We start from the raw sequence: 15176 nt of genomic DNA, 5'->3' as shown, positions 1-15176 counted from the left end.
CGAGCTATTACAGTTCACTCTTATAACCTTTGTGAATATACTCTCCAGAAACCCATCAATGCCTGCCTTTTGCTACTCAATAATTGACCTTCCACACCATGCACTCACAGGAGCATAGACCAACAGAAATACAGCACGATCTATATTAGTCCCACTTTCCAACAACAGGCCCATAGCAGAGAATGTTATGACACTTCCAAGTGCTCGTCCAAGTACTTTTTGATGGTCGTGAGGTTACCTGTGATGACTCCGCTCTCAGGAAGTGCATTCCAGACCCCAACAGCTTCTGGGTGAAGAACAAACCTCAAATTCTCTCTAATCCTCAAATCCTTCACTTTAAAAGTGTGCTCGCTTGTTCTCAACTCTCTGACTAAAAGGAACAGCTGCTGTCTATTCACCCATGTCCATGCTTCTCATAATCTTTGTCTTCTGAATCACATCCCCCTCAGCCTTCTCTGCTCCAATGTAAACAACCAGTGCTTATCCAGCTTCTGTCCATCGCTGATATGCTCCATCCCAGGAACATCCAGGTGAATCACCTCTGCATACCATCCAGTACAACCATACCTTTCCTTTGAAGTGGCTTCCAGAGCTACATACAGTACTCCATCTTGGCCTAACCAATGCTCTGTATAGCTCTTATAATCTACACCCCGATTGATAAACGCTACACCCAAGGTCCAGTTCTTAGCTAGTCCATTACCCTGCTCAGTCCCATTCAGTGATGTGTGGAGAAAATGAACTGAGCTTCCCAATGTGCTGCCATTCATTGATTACTCCCCTGTCTGGTTCCTTCTTCCACAGTGCATCACCTCATATTTATCAGGGTTACGTTCAATCTGCCATTGATCTGACTATCTGACCATTCCATCTGTATCTTCCTGTAACATGAGACCTTTCTCCTCACTGCCAACCAATCGGGCAAACACAAACTTACTTATCACAAACCCCACCCCTTTCACCCACCCCCCTTCATTCACATCTGCACCATTTATGAAAACCACAAATAATAAGGGAAACAGCACTTATCCCTGTGGTACACCAAGGGACACTGGTCTCCAGTCACACAAACAGCCTTATCCCACCACCCTCTGTCTCCTGACACTAAGAAACTTCTCATTGTAACTTGTCACGGTATCCTTGATTTCATGAGATTATACTTTATTTTAAAGTTTCCCATATGGGGCTTTGTCAAAGGCCTTGCTGCAAAACTAAATAAGCGATCTCCTCAAACTAATTCAATCAACTTCATTAAATGTGACTTCCTTCTGATAAAATCATGGTGATTATCCCTGATCACACCTTGCTACTCTGATTGGAGCTCAATTTTATCCTTCTGTGTTTTCTCCAGTAGTTTCCTTTACAGTGATCTAATACTCGTTCGTCTATAGTTCCCTGGTCTATCTCTACCACCCATACTGTGAAGTTAAAAATCACACAACACCAGGTTATAGTCCAACAAGTTTAACTGGAAGCACACTAGCTCTCGGAGCGTCGCTCCTTCATCAAGTGATTATGGACGGCACAATTCTAAGGCATAGAATTTATAGCAAAAAATTACAGTGTGATGTAACTTATACATTGTAAATTATTCAATGTAAATTATACATTGAAAATTACCTTGATTGTCTATTGAGTCTTTCATCTGTTCTAATACCATGATAGTTTCACTTCTTTTATGTGTAAATCAAAAAAAAACTTTTTTAAAGCTGTTTTCTCAGGTTAAATGTAACAATTGGTGTTAGCAAGACAATATGTTTGAAGGTGTTAGCGCCCTGTGTTCTCTGTCTATGCCATGATGTTGAGATTGATTCTAATCTGAAAAGTGAGATACCAGAGTTTTACATTAATTCATGCAGTTGTTGAGCAAAGTACCATGTAACTCTGCAAGTACAAATGCATCCCACAAAATATATGTGTGCGTGTGGATCTTTGTGCCTGTCTGTGTATCTGTCTGGGTTGGGGGATTGTGAGTGTGAGAGAGAATGTATATGTGTGCAGTGAGTGTAGAGTGCCTTAAGTCTGTGAGGGGTGTAGGAGTGAGTGTGGGTGTGTGTGTATGTCTGGGCTAGGGGGTTGTGGTGTCTGTGAGAGAGAGGGTATATGTGTGTGCATGAGTGTAGAGTGGCCTATGTCTCTGAGAGGATGCATGAGTGAGTGTGGGAGTGTGTGTGTGTGTCTTTCATGTATATATGTGTATAGGATTGGCTCTGTGTTTGTTTGAGAGAGTGTGTGTGTGTGTGTGAGAGTGTGTGTGTGTGTGTGTGTGTAGATGCGTCTGTGTGTGTGTATAGTGCAATGGTCGTCACCTGTAGTGTGACATGAACCTAAGGTGCCGGTTGAGGCCCTCCCTATATGTTTGGAACTTAGCTATCAGCCTCTGCTCGGCAACTTTTTGCTGTTGCCTGTCCCGAAGTTCGCCTTGGAGGATGGTCACCTGAAGGTCCAAGGTCAAATGTCCTGGACCACTGAAGTGTTCCCCAACTGGGAGGGAACACTTCTGTCTGTTGATTGTTGTGTGGTGCCCATTCATCCATTGCCGTAGCCTTTGCTCAGTTTCCCCAATGTACCATGCCTCCGGGCATCCTTGCCTGCAACGTATAAGATAGAAAACATTGGCTGAGTCACACGAGAACCTGCCCTGGACATAGTGGGAGGTGTCCCCACGTGTAATGGTGGTATCCATGTCCACACTCTGACACGTCTTGCAGCGCCTACCTTGACAGGGATGTATGGAGTTGTCCTGAGAGCCGGGCAATGTACTACAAACAATGATCTGTTTGAGGTTTGGCAGTTGTTTAAAGGCGAATAGTGGAGGTGTGGGGAAGGTCTTGGCGAGATGCTCATCCTCATTGATAAGGTGTTGCAGGTCACAAAGTACATGGTGCAGTTTTTCAGCTCCTGGGAAGTACTGAACAATGAAGGGTACCCTGTCGGTTGCCACAGCAAGATACTGCAATGACTTCCTTAGGAGACAGACAAGTGCATCCTCATTGATAAGGTGTTGCAGGTCACAAAGTACATGGTGCAGTTTTTCAGCTCCTGGGAAGTACTGAACAAGGAAGTGTACCCTGTCGGTTGCAGCACTTGTCTGTCTCCTAAGGAAGTCATTGCAGTATCTTGCTGTGGCAACCGACAGGGTACCCTTCATTGTTCAGTACTTCCCAGGAGCTGAAAAACTACGCCATGTTCTTCGTGACCTGCAACACATTATCAATGAGCACCTCGCCAAGACCTTCCCCACACCTCCACTACTTGCCTTTAATCAACCACCAAACCTCCAACAGATCATTGTTCATAGCAAGCTGCCCAGCTTTCAGGACAACTCCATACAACGCTGTCACGGTAGGCACTGCATGACGTGTCAGAGTGTGGACATGGGTATCACCATTACATGTGAGGACACCTCCCACCATGTATGTGGCAGGTACTCATGTGACTCAGCTAACATTGGCTATCTTATACGTTGCAAGCAAGGATGCCTGGAGGCATGGTACATGGGGAAACCAAGCAAAGGCTACGACAACAGATGAATGGGCACCACACAACAATCAATAGACAGAAGTGTTGCCTCCCAGTGGTCCAGGACATTTGACCTCGGACCTTCGGGTGACCATCCTCCAAGGCAGACTTCGGGACAGGCAACAGCGAAAAGTGGCCAAGCAGAGGCTGATAGCTAAGCTCGGTACCCATAGGGAGGGCCTCAACCAGGTCCTTGGGATCATGTCATACTACAGGTGACCACTATTGCACTATATACACACACAGACACACCTACACACACACACACACACACACACAGTCACTCCTATACACACACATACACATGGTCATGCATATACACAGACATGCACACAGACACTCGCACTCATCCTTACAGATACACACACTCCCATACTCACACATGCATCCCCTCAGAGACCTAGACCACTCTACACTCATGCAGGCACATATACCCTCTCTCTCACAGACACTCGCAAACCCCCACCCCAGACACACACACACAAATCCACACTCACACATGCAGACCCTCACAGAATTAAGACACTCTGCAATCACTACACACACATATACACTCTCTCTCACACTCTCAACCCAAAGCCAGACATACACACAGACAAACACAAAGACCCACATGGACACATACATTTCGTGGGGTGAATTTGTACTTGCAGAGTTACATTGTATTTTGCTCAAAAACTGCATGAATACAGTAAAACTCTGTTGTCTGACTTTTTAGGTTAGAATTGATCTACACATCATGGCATAGACAGAGAACACAGGGCGCTAACACCTTCGACATATTGTGTAACTAAGCCAATTGTTACAGTTCACCTGAGAATGCAACTTTTTTAAAAAGGTTTTTTGATTTACACACGGAAGAACCTAAACTATCATGGTATTCGAACAGATGAAAGACTCAACAGACAATCAAGGTATTTTTCAATGTGTAGTTTCAGTTACATCATACTGTAATTTTTTGCTATAAATGCTGTGCCTTACAATTTTGTTATCCACAATCACCTGATGATGTTGCGGCTCTCCGAAAGCTACTGAGCTTCCAATTAAACCTGTTGGGCTATAACCTTGTGTTGTGTGATTTTTGACTTTGGACACCCCAGTCCAACACCGGCATTTCCAAATCATGATTACTGTGACGTGGAATCGTATTAATTGTTCTCCAGTACTCTGGCACCTCCCCTATGGTCAGATTCTAATTAAAATTAATGTTAGAGGTCATCTCGCCACATTATCTATGCTCTTCTCAAGCATTATTGTGAGATTTTCTCCAGATCTCCCGTTATGTATCTGGAGTAGAGGAGGACAACGATTTTAAACAATGCTGTGTATTACTCTAGAGAGCTGAGATTGCTCTGAACTGGGTGGGAACCTTTCAGCAGCCTGGTAATGTTTTTGCTGCCTCTGTACAGGATCTTAGTGAGATCACATTGGAATAGTGTGCAAAGATTTTTTTTCTATTCAATGAAGAAAGTGTATTTTTACATTGGAAGGAGCTCAGAGGTAGTTCCCATAACTGATTCCTGCAAATAAGGTATCTTAGGATGGAGAGATAGCAGGAAAGTGGAACAGAGTCCGCCATAACGTCAGCCATGATTGTATTCAATGGCGGAGCAGTTTCGAGGGGTTGGATTGCTGACTGATGCTCCTCGTCCATACGCAGCCTTTCGACCGTGATACACAGTATAGAGGGAGGACTGTGCCTCAAACAGGAAGCAGGCCCTCCGGATAAGTCAGTCTTAATCAGTTTGTCAGAACATCACCAGTGGAGTCACGTAGTGACCAGTGCGGGTACCTCAACTATTTACAATCTATATCAATGATCAGGAGGTTGGAACAGATATCCAGATACTGAGTTTGGTGATGTCGCTTGGATAAGCAAGAGATTAAATTATCAAGAGAGGGTGGAGTGTCTGCAAATAGATACAGACAGTTAAAGGCAATGAATAATAATTTGGCAGGTGCAATACAACATAATATAACCTGTAATTTCATTTACAGGAATAATGGAAGGCAGTAAGTTACTGAAATGGAGAGGGATTACAGGGGTTAGTGATACTGTATACTGGGGGGGGGGGGGGGGTTCACGGAGACCCGTTCAGACATGGAAGGTTTTGCTCCATCCCAGATCGTCTGCTCATTGACACTCCAAGTGACCACATTGCTCTCCGTACACATGCAATATTTTGATGTGGTTGGTTGATGGTGGGGATGGTGTTTCGAAATGTGTATCAAGGGACGACCTTTATCCAAGATACAACTATTCCTTTCTACATGGAGACCCGTAGACGATGGGAAGGGCTGCCTGTTTCTGAATGAAGGAACTTGGCTGCTTTCAGGACAGGGGTATTCACCAACATTATGCATTGTACATGGACACACTGTAACATTAATAGATTGAGAGCTCCTTCAGTTCCTCTACCTCTCCCCATTTAATGGCTACTCTGCAGATACCATGTCCACCTTCAGGAATCCCACTATGCTGGGAAAATAAGGATACTCCTGGCAGCTTCCTGCTGAGGGAGAAGTGAGGCATGACTTAGGATGTGTGGATTGGAAAAACAGGCTTCAAGAGAAGAACACTAATGAGATGTGGGGATTGTTCAAGGAGCAGCTACTACGTGTCCTCGATAGGTATGTACCAGTCAGGCATGGTGTAAAGGGCCTTGTGAGGCAGCCGTGGTTTAGTAAGGAATTGGAGTCCCTTGTGAAAGGGAAGAAGGCGGCATATGTAAAGATGAGGCGTGAAGGTTCAGTTGGGGCGATTGAGAGTTATAAGGTAGCCAGGAAGGAGCTAAAGAGGGAGCTAAGAGAAGCGAGAAGGGGACATGAAAAGTCTTTAGCTGGTAGGATTAGGGAAAACCCAAAGGCTTTCTATAGGTATGTCAAGAATAAAAGGATGACTAGGGTAGGTATCGGTCCAGTCAAGGATAGTAGTGGGAAGTTGTGTGTGGAGGCAGAGGAGATTGGAGAGACATTAAATCAGTACTTTTCATCAGTATTCACTCAGGAACAGGACACTGTTGCTGATGTGAATATGGAATCACAAATAATTAGAATGGATGCCCTGGAAATATGCAGGGAGGAGGTTTTGGGAATATTGGAAAGGATGAATATAGATAAGTCTCCTGGGCCTGATGGCATTTACCCCAGGATCCTATGGGAAGCTAGGGAGGAGATAGCAGAGCCATTGGCCTGGATTTTTATGTCGTCATTGTCTACGGGAATAGTACCAGAGGACTGGAGCATAGCGAATGTGGTCCCATTGTTCAAGAAAGGGAGTAGGGATAGCCCTAGTAACTATAGGCCAGTGAGTCTGACTTCAGTGGTGGGCAAAGTCTTAGAGAGAATAGTAAGGGATAAGATTTATGAACATCTGGGTAGGAATAACGTGATCAGGGATAGCCAGCATGGTTTTGTGAAGGGCAGGTCGTGCCTCACAAACCTTATTGAGTTCTTTGAGAAGGTGACTAAGGAAGTGGATGAGGGTAAAGCAGTAGATGTTGTGTATATGGATTTTAGTAAGGCGTTCGATAAGGTTCCCCATGGTAGGCTAATGCTAAAACTTCGGAGGTACGGCATTGAGGATACATTAGAGGTTTGGATTAGGAATTGGCTGGCTGGAAGGAGACAGAGGGTAGTAGTTGATGGATTATGTTCATCTTGGGGCGCAGTTACTAGCGGTGTACCACAAGGATCTGTTTTGGGACCATTGCTTTTTGTTATCTTTATAAATGATCTAGAGGAAGGACTTGAAAGCTGGGTAAGCAAGTTTGCGGATGACACGAAAGTCGGTGGAGTTGTGGATAGTGAGGAAGGAAGTGGTAGGTTACAGCGGGATATAGATAAGTTGCAGAGCTGGGCGGAAATGTGGCAAATGGAATTCAATGTAGCTAAGTGCGAAGTCGTTCACTTTGGTAGGAATAACAAGATGATGGATTACTGGGCTAATGGTAGGCTACTTGGTAGTGTGGATGAGCAGAGGGATCTTGGTGTCCATGTACACAGATCTCTGAAAGTTGCCACCCAGGTAAATAGTGCTGTGAGGAAGGCATATGGTGTACTGGGCTTTATTGGCAGAGGAATTGAGTTCCGGAGTCCTGAGGTCATGTTGCAGTTGTATAAGACTCTGGTGAGGCCTCATCTGGAGTATTGTGTGCAGTTTTGGTCGCCATACTATAGGAAGGATGTGGAAGCTTTAGAACGAGTGCAGAGGAGGTTTACCAGGATGTTGCCTGGAATGGTAGGAAAATCTTATGAGGAAAGGCTGAGGCGCTTGGGGCTGTTCTCATTGGAGAAGAGAAGGTTTAGGGGAGATCTGATAGAAGTGTATAAGATGATTAGGGGTTTAGATAGGGTAGATACTAAGAACCTTTTACCGCTAATGGAGTCAGGTGTTACTAGGGGACATAGCTTTAAATTAAGGGGTGGTAGGTATAGGACAGATGTTAGGGGTAGATTCTTCACACAGCGGGTTGTGAGTTCATGGAATGCCCTGCCCGTATCAGTGGTGAACTCTCCTTCTTTATGGTCATTTAAGCGGGCATTGGATAGGCATTTGGAAGTTATTGGGCTAGTATAGGTTAGGTAGGATTCGGTCGGCGCAACATCGAGGGCCGAAGGGCCTGTACTGCGCTGTATCCTTCTATGTTCTATGTTCTATAAGTCATGTATTGACCTCATCCACCGTATACATCCTCCATCACTGAATGGTGACATTGATGTTGAGATACTGGGAGATGATGGAGCTGTCACCGACTCCGGCCTGGAAAGTTTCGGATCACAGAAGCTGAATGAAACTGCGACCCTAATAGCCACCGGCAGCACCGTCTTCACCCTAGAGTGAAGCTGCAGGTCGTGTTGAAGAAGGTGACACCGCTCTGTGACCAGCTCCTTGTTCAGTCCAGATCCTCTCAAACTCTGCTCCTGGGTTAAGTGTAACTTGGGAAGCTGTTCCTAGAAAACCCAGGGTGGTACAGCAGATCCCTTTCCCTACACACACTCACTCCGTGGTTTCAGAGCTTCCCCTGTCTGCAGCCTCTGTTCCATTTGGTATTCATGTTACAGACCCAGATGCTGTTACTATAGTCCCCATGCTCCATCCAAAGTTGGGTCACCAAATCCTCCGGTCTCACTGAATGTCTGAGGTAGCTCACAGCACAAGCCCCAGCAAACCATCCCCAGCAACTCCACTAACTTTTCAATTACAGGAGTCAGTCAGAAACCCCTCGGCTACAAGTGTTGTGGATCAGACCAGATCCCCGCAAAATATTTTAAGAAGGCCGCTTAGACCCAAACCTTTCCTTATTTTGAATATAGATGTGAAGTGTGCATTCCAGATATGTTGTGACTGGTCAAACCACGCGACATTAAGCCAAATATAATCTATTCAAATGCTTCAGTTAAAATACAATCAAAGAAAAGAAAATTTTGGGATAGCTTATATGTTGGAACAGTTACACAAACAATAGATACCGTACCTTCTTGGTATACACTGCTTGGCACAAAGATCAATTCAAATACAGATTCTTACATGCAGTTTTTTGATCCAGGAGAAATCAACATCGACAACCATCTCAGAGAGAAAGGCAGCTAGGGATCATGTATGGAAACTTCTAATCCTGCTGGGATCTCCAACAGCTTCTGAATGCTGCAGCTAAAAACAAAACGAGAAACCGTGGTCTGGGAGAGCTGGCCACTGCCCTTCCATTGTTATCACCGTTTAAATGAAACCTAAAGGCCTCCTCAGTTTTCTACTTAAACTGTTTTCAGACAGCAGTTCCGCACCTCTGCCTTTGAAACCTCTCTTAAAAAAAGCAAGAGAAAATAACCTTTTTATAGTGATAGTATCCTCACAACTCCACCTTTAATAAAATGATCTGTCAATATACAAAGATGGATTCATTTTAGATCTCCTAATCTTCCTCTATTAGTAGCAGATAGAAAGGATAGTGAAAAAGGTGTTTGGTATGCTTTCCCTTATTGGTCATAGTTTTGAGTACAGGAGTTGGGATGTCATATTGCGGCTGGACAGGACATTGGTAAGGCCACTGTTGGAATATTGCATGCAATTCTGGTCTCCTTCCTATCGAAAAGATGTTGTGAAACTTGAAAAGGTTTAGAAAAGATTTACAAGAATGTTGTCAGGACTAGAGGATTTGAGCTATAGGGAGATGCTGAACAGGCTGGGGCTAATTTCCCTGGAGAGTAGGAGGCTGAGGGGTGACCTTATAAATGTTCACTAAATTATGAGGGGCATGGATAGGATAAATAGGCAAAGTCTTTCCCTGGGGTTGGGAGTCCAGAACTAGAGGGCATAGGTTTAGGGTGAGAGGGGAAAGATATCAAAGAGACCTAAGGAGCAACCTTTTTCATGCAGAGGGTGATACATGTATGAAATGAGCTGCCAGAGGATTTGGTGGAGGCTGATGCAATTTAAGAGGCATTTGGATGGGTATATGAATAGGAAGGGTTTGGAGGGATATGGGCTGGGTGCTGGCAGGTGGGACGAGATTGGATTGGAATATCTGGGGGCATGGACGGGTTGGACAGAAGTGTCTGCTTCCATGCTTTACATGTCATGACTCTGTGATTCTATGACTGCAATGCATATATATATATATAGAGAGAGAGAGAGAGAGAGAGAGAGAGAAAGAGAGAGAGAGAGAGAGAGAGACTCTGAGCATATAAATGTTCACAACGAGATTCGATTTCAATCATTTTACTCCTGCCACAAAATGCCTTTGTCTTTCTTCATCCACGTCTCCAGAATGTGTCAAAACTTAGTTTTCTCGCCCTGTCACCTGTATAATGTCAAATTGAATGGCAACAATAATAAGCTCAATTGAAACAGACTGGTATTTTTTCACCTGAATGCCCCCAAGGTTTTAAGGGGTCACAATCAGTGGTAAAGATTTGTCTCATGTATGTTATTCGCAATTTAAATGCTGAAATGTTGGAACGCCAACATCAAGCTCAAGGCCTCCTTCCCCATTGTGGAATAAATCTGTTGATGTTTCCACTGGACACTCCAACCACACATTACATAATGGAGCACTCCTCATCTCTCCAATAGTCCCTCTGAATGACCTAACTCCTCATGTCGCAGCATAAAAGAATTACATACTTCTGTACCTCTTAATGCTATAACCTCTTTACCTGCTACTCCTGGCCTATGCCGGTAAACCTTACTTTCACAGGTATATGTTTTAAGAAGATCTCACACATTCTTCTCAATCTCTCACAGAATCCAAACTTTGATTTCTGAACCCAATCATCATCAGCCATTTCAGCTTCTCATCTTGCCGTTGTAACTCTCTGTTCTTCCACATGAGTTCTCACGACTGCAGTAAGTGAATTGCTGAACTTCTCCAAAATAAGAATCTCTCTAAGAGTGCCATAGCCTTTGCTCTGTTTTTAATACCAATACCCACCTTTCAAAATTACTTTGTTTGATTCTTTCAAATTCAATGTATGCTTAACGAGGGAGTTTTTTTTTTACATTCCAGAAACGCTGTCTGTAGCTTCTGGCCCAAGTTCATATGCCCTTCAGATGGCTTTCTTCACCTCCTCATACTGGCCAGATACCTCCACTGATCGGGATGCAAATACCTACCAGCTCTGTGTGGATCAACTAAATCCACATGGTCACTGACCACTGCATTTATTTAGCCACTTTCTCAAATGAAATTAAAAAGTCTTCCCCATCCTTCTCAACAAATTTAGACAATGCCTGGGCATATTAAACAGAACCCACTCAGGCTTTTGGCTACTAAAGGGTTGCTCATCCTTACTATCCTCCTCATCCAACCTACCATCTGCCTTCATCTCCACCTTCTATGTCAACTTTCCTCTCTAATTGTTAACTTTTGAAGTTGAAACTCTCTGGTTTTCTTCTCTCTCTTTCTCTCTTTCTTCTCCATTTCCTTTTCTTTTATTTCTACTTCTCATTTTAATTTAAATGGTTTGAATTCCTTCTCATGTTCAAGGCGCCTCATTTCAAATTGAATTCGAGCCATTTCCAAAGAGTTTGATGGCGGTTCCACCAAATGTAATTGCCGAGCTATAGCTGTAATTATCTCTCATTTTCTCACAGACAAACACAACCCCAACTCCAGCTTGTCTGTCAATTCCTCCAGCTTTGCCTTCATTACCTTTTGTAAAACCCCCAACTTCACTTCTTCCACACCCAGAGAACTCTCAGTGACTGGAAGAATCTTTAAACCAACAGAATTCAACATCCGCAACAACTACCATACGTGTCTTTTGAACCCACTAGTCTCCATTGCATTCTCTTCAGTGTCTGCATGAGAGTATTCTGGATGGTCTGGTTTCCTCCCCCAATCTAAAGATGTGCATATCAGGTGAATTGGCCATGCTAAATTGTTTGTGGTTTTCAGGGATGTGTGGGTTAGATGTCTTAGTTGGAGAAAATGTGTAATAATAGGGTAAAAGAATGTTTCTGGGTAGGTCACTCCTCGGAGGGTCAGGGTGGACTTGTTGAGTCAAATGGCCTGTTTGCACATTGTAGGGATTGTAATTGTAAACCCAATTTGGCATTATCGATTTAGAACCAGACAAGAAACCCCAGTTTGCTATAGACCAACCAGACTGCCTCAAACTATTTCAAGAAAGTCGCTTGAATGCCAACATTTTCTTATTTTAAAGAAAGATGCGAAGTGGGATTTCCAGATATGATGCTACTAGCCAAACCACTCACCATTAACTAAAACACAATATATTTAAACACTCTAATGAAAATCCATACAAAATGAAGAGGATTTGAGAATAACTTAACTATTGGAAACCTTAACCGAACAATGGATACAAAGCCTTCTACAAATGAACTGTTCCAATATACTAACATCACCTAAACACACCCCATGGTAACAAGGAGCATTCCCACATGCAGTTCTCCAATCCAGGAGTGAAGCTCAGAGAGAATAGCAGTTAGGGATAATTTACTAAAACTTCCAACACTTCTGGGACCCAAGCTCCTGGTGACTTACAGCTAAAAGGAAAAAACTAGAAAGCCTGGTCTATGTGAGCTGGTTATTGTTACTACTATTTATTAAAAACCCAAAAAACCTAGAAGTTATTTACTTGAGATGTTTACAGTAGGCAGCTTGGACTTTAAGATCTCTTGTTACAAAAAATAAAATAACCTTTTTTTTAAAAAAAGTGACAGCATTGTCAGACAATTTAGATGTCTGGTCCTTTACTCAGTGGGCTTCCCCGTGTTACTGATCCCAAGGTCATCTGAGTGGGCAAACACAGGTACCCTCCAAGTTACAAGGATGTGTCGCATAACTTCTGAAACACGCCTGTCCATGGGCCATCACATGGGACATACCGGGAAGTGAAAAACAGCCTGACACACACCTTTCCATTGCTTCTGAGCTACAAAATATAGCCAAAACCCAAGGCCAGGGAAAGATACAGAGGGACAGAGATTCACAGTAAAGACGGAAACAGACAGTTAATTAACTGGAAGGAGGTTGTGGAAATATGGGGAAAAAGACAGCAGTGGGACTAACTGGAGAAGTGAGATCTTCAAGAGTAAAATTACAAGAATGAGAACATTGAATAAAGGCGTTGTCAGATCAGCTAAATTGTTTTTTTATATTAAATTCTGAATTTGCTTCACAGAACACCACAAACAACATAAACTGGGAAAAGATGACAGCCCAGCTTGGAGGGATGTGCAGACTATGCTAGTGTGTTGCTCAGTAAACTGCACTATCTGCTCAGTATGGAGACCATATGCTAACTATACTCACATCAGATTACTGTTTCCAATGAGAGTGCAAGTGTGTGCGTGATTGGCATGGTTGAATGAGAAACTCATTGAGAAGGCTCGTACATGGAGGAAACTATTTTAATTACAAACAACTGGCAGGCTTTTGGATAATCGACAGAGAGAGAACGAGAGAATTTCCATGGACAGATGAGGTAACGTGTTTGAAAATGTTCAAATGAAGGCATTGCCATGAAAATAGCAATATATATCCGCGTGCACATGAATGACAGATGGGAGGTTGGTGTGTGTTCAAATCAGATTTGCTTCAACAGGTTTGAAGCCAGGAGCGTCAGCAGCAGATTATTAACTTCATTAAGACTGTATTTTATAACTCAAAGTTCAAACAGGAGATGGAATAAGCCAATGAGATACATTGTGGAGTGGTGAGTATTTCAAGTTAGAAATGGACAGTGCATGGTGTCAGGAATCAGCTCATGATCAAAGGGATCTCCCACAGTTGTGACTTGTCTGCTTCAGCCGCAGATATTGGCCAGGTATGGGTTGGAAACACTGGAAGGAAGTGGAGTTTGTAACCAGAACAGTAGACAGTGACCTCCATGCTCTTAATATTTAAATAACAAAGGCAAAGATACAATAAATTGTAGTTCGCAGCTGAAACTGAGTAGGTCAACATAGAGACCCATGAGTAACATTGCCAGAGCAGAGAGGCAGTAATTGAACACCTTCATTGATGTAGTTAGTAGTGGTCTGTAGAGTGAATATCTGGATTCAGAGTTTCAGCAGGAACAATAATAGTGACAAGAAGTGTAGACTATATGAAAGAACAATAATACAGTCATAACTAGTTTATAGAAAAAAAAGGACAGTGACACTTACCAGGAACACCAACAACAGCCAGGAAAGGATAATAAAAATATTGATTAATGCGAAGAGTGTAATAGATCCGCTATGATAATGGCGACCAATAATATGTAGAAAGATACCGAATATAATCGGATAAACTCCCGTCTATGGTTGGAAAATTCCAGTCTAATGTTCTCAGATTCTGATCCATGTTTGGAACATTCCAGTCTAATGATCGCATATTCTGATCCATTGCTGGAAAATTCCAGTCTAATGTTCTCAGATTCTGATCTCTCCTCCCCTTCTGTCTGGATTTGCTGATCCCTGTTAGTGCTGTCGGTGATGATCCCGCTCATGTTATGGGATAACACAATAAAAGGCGCCCAATTATTATTAAAAGATGGAAACCCTCCATTGGGATAATTAGAATCCATGGAGATTGGCATTAATCACAGTCACTGAACAAATAGGATCAGTTAACCAGTTCCATATATCACTTTTCATATCACTATAAAAGGGAACATTTACCGGTTTTGGAAGGAATGGTTGAGGGTTGCTGAGAGATGGACCATAAATCTTTCAATTTTTATTTCTTTTTCCTTGCATACGAGATTATTAACAGAACACTGCAGGGGTCTATATGTGTTTCACTCTGTTTATGAAAGGAAGCAGTCATAAAATAACACATCGGCTACATTAAAAAAAACGTGGGGTGGGCAAGTTTCTAGATACCTTAACCTACAGTATGATACTTATTGACCAGTGTGAGGCTACACCGGATTTTAAGTGCCCTGTTTTCAAATCCTTTTATAACCTTGAGACAGAGCACTGAGACTGCTGCTCAGCAACAGGCCGAAGCAATTCTGTCCCTATGGGCCTCTTACAGAAGGATAGGAGAAGGCCATTCAGTCCATATTATCCTGTTGTGACTTGAAAAGGAGGAACTCTGGAATATTAGCACACTTTGCCAACAAAATCATTCAAAAATTAAAGGATTTGTCGCTGCAGCTGTATGAGGTGTCACTGAGAGGGCACCTGGAGTTCATTATTTCTG

This window comes from Hemiscyllium ocellatum, chromosome 20, assembly GCF_020745735.1.
Source record: "Hemiscyllium ocellatum isolate sHemOce1 chromosome 20, sHemOce1.pat.X.cur, whole genome shotgun sequence".
In the NCBI taxonomy this organism is placed as follows: Eukaryota; Metazoa; Chordata; class Chondrichthyes; order Orectolobiformes; family Hemiscylliidae; genus Hemiscyllium; species Hemiscyllium ocellatum.
Note: the sequence above shows the minus strand (reverse complement) of the source record.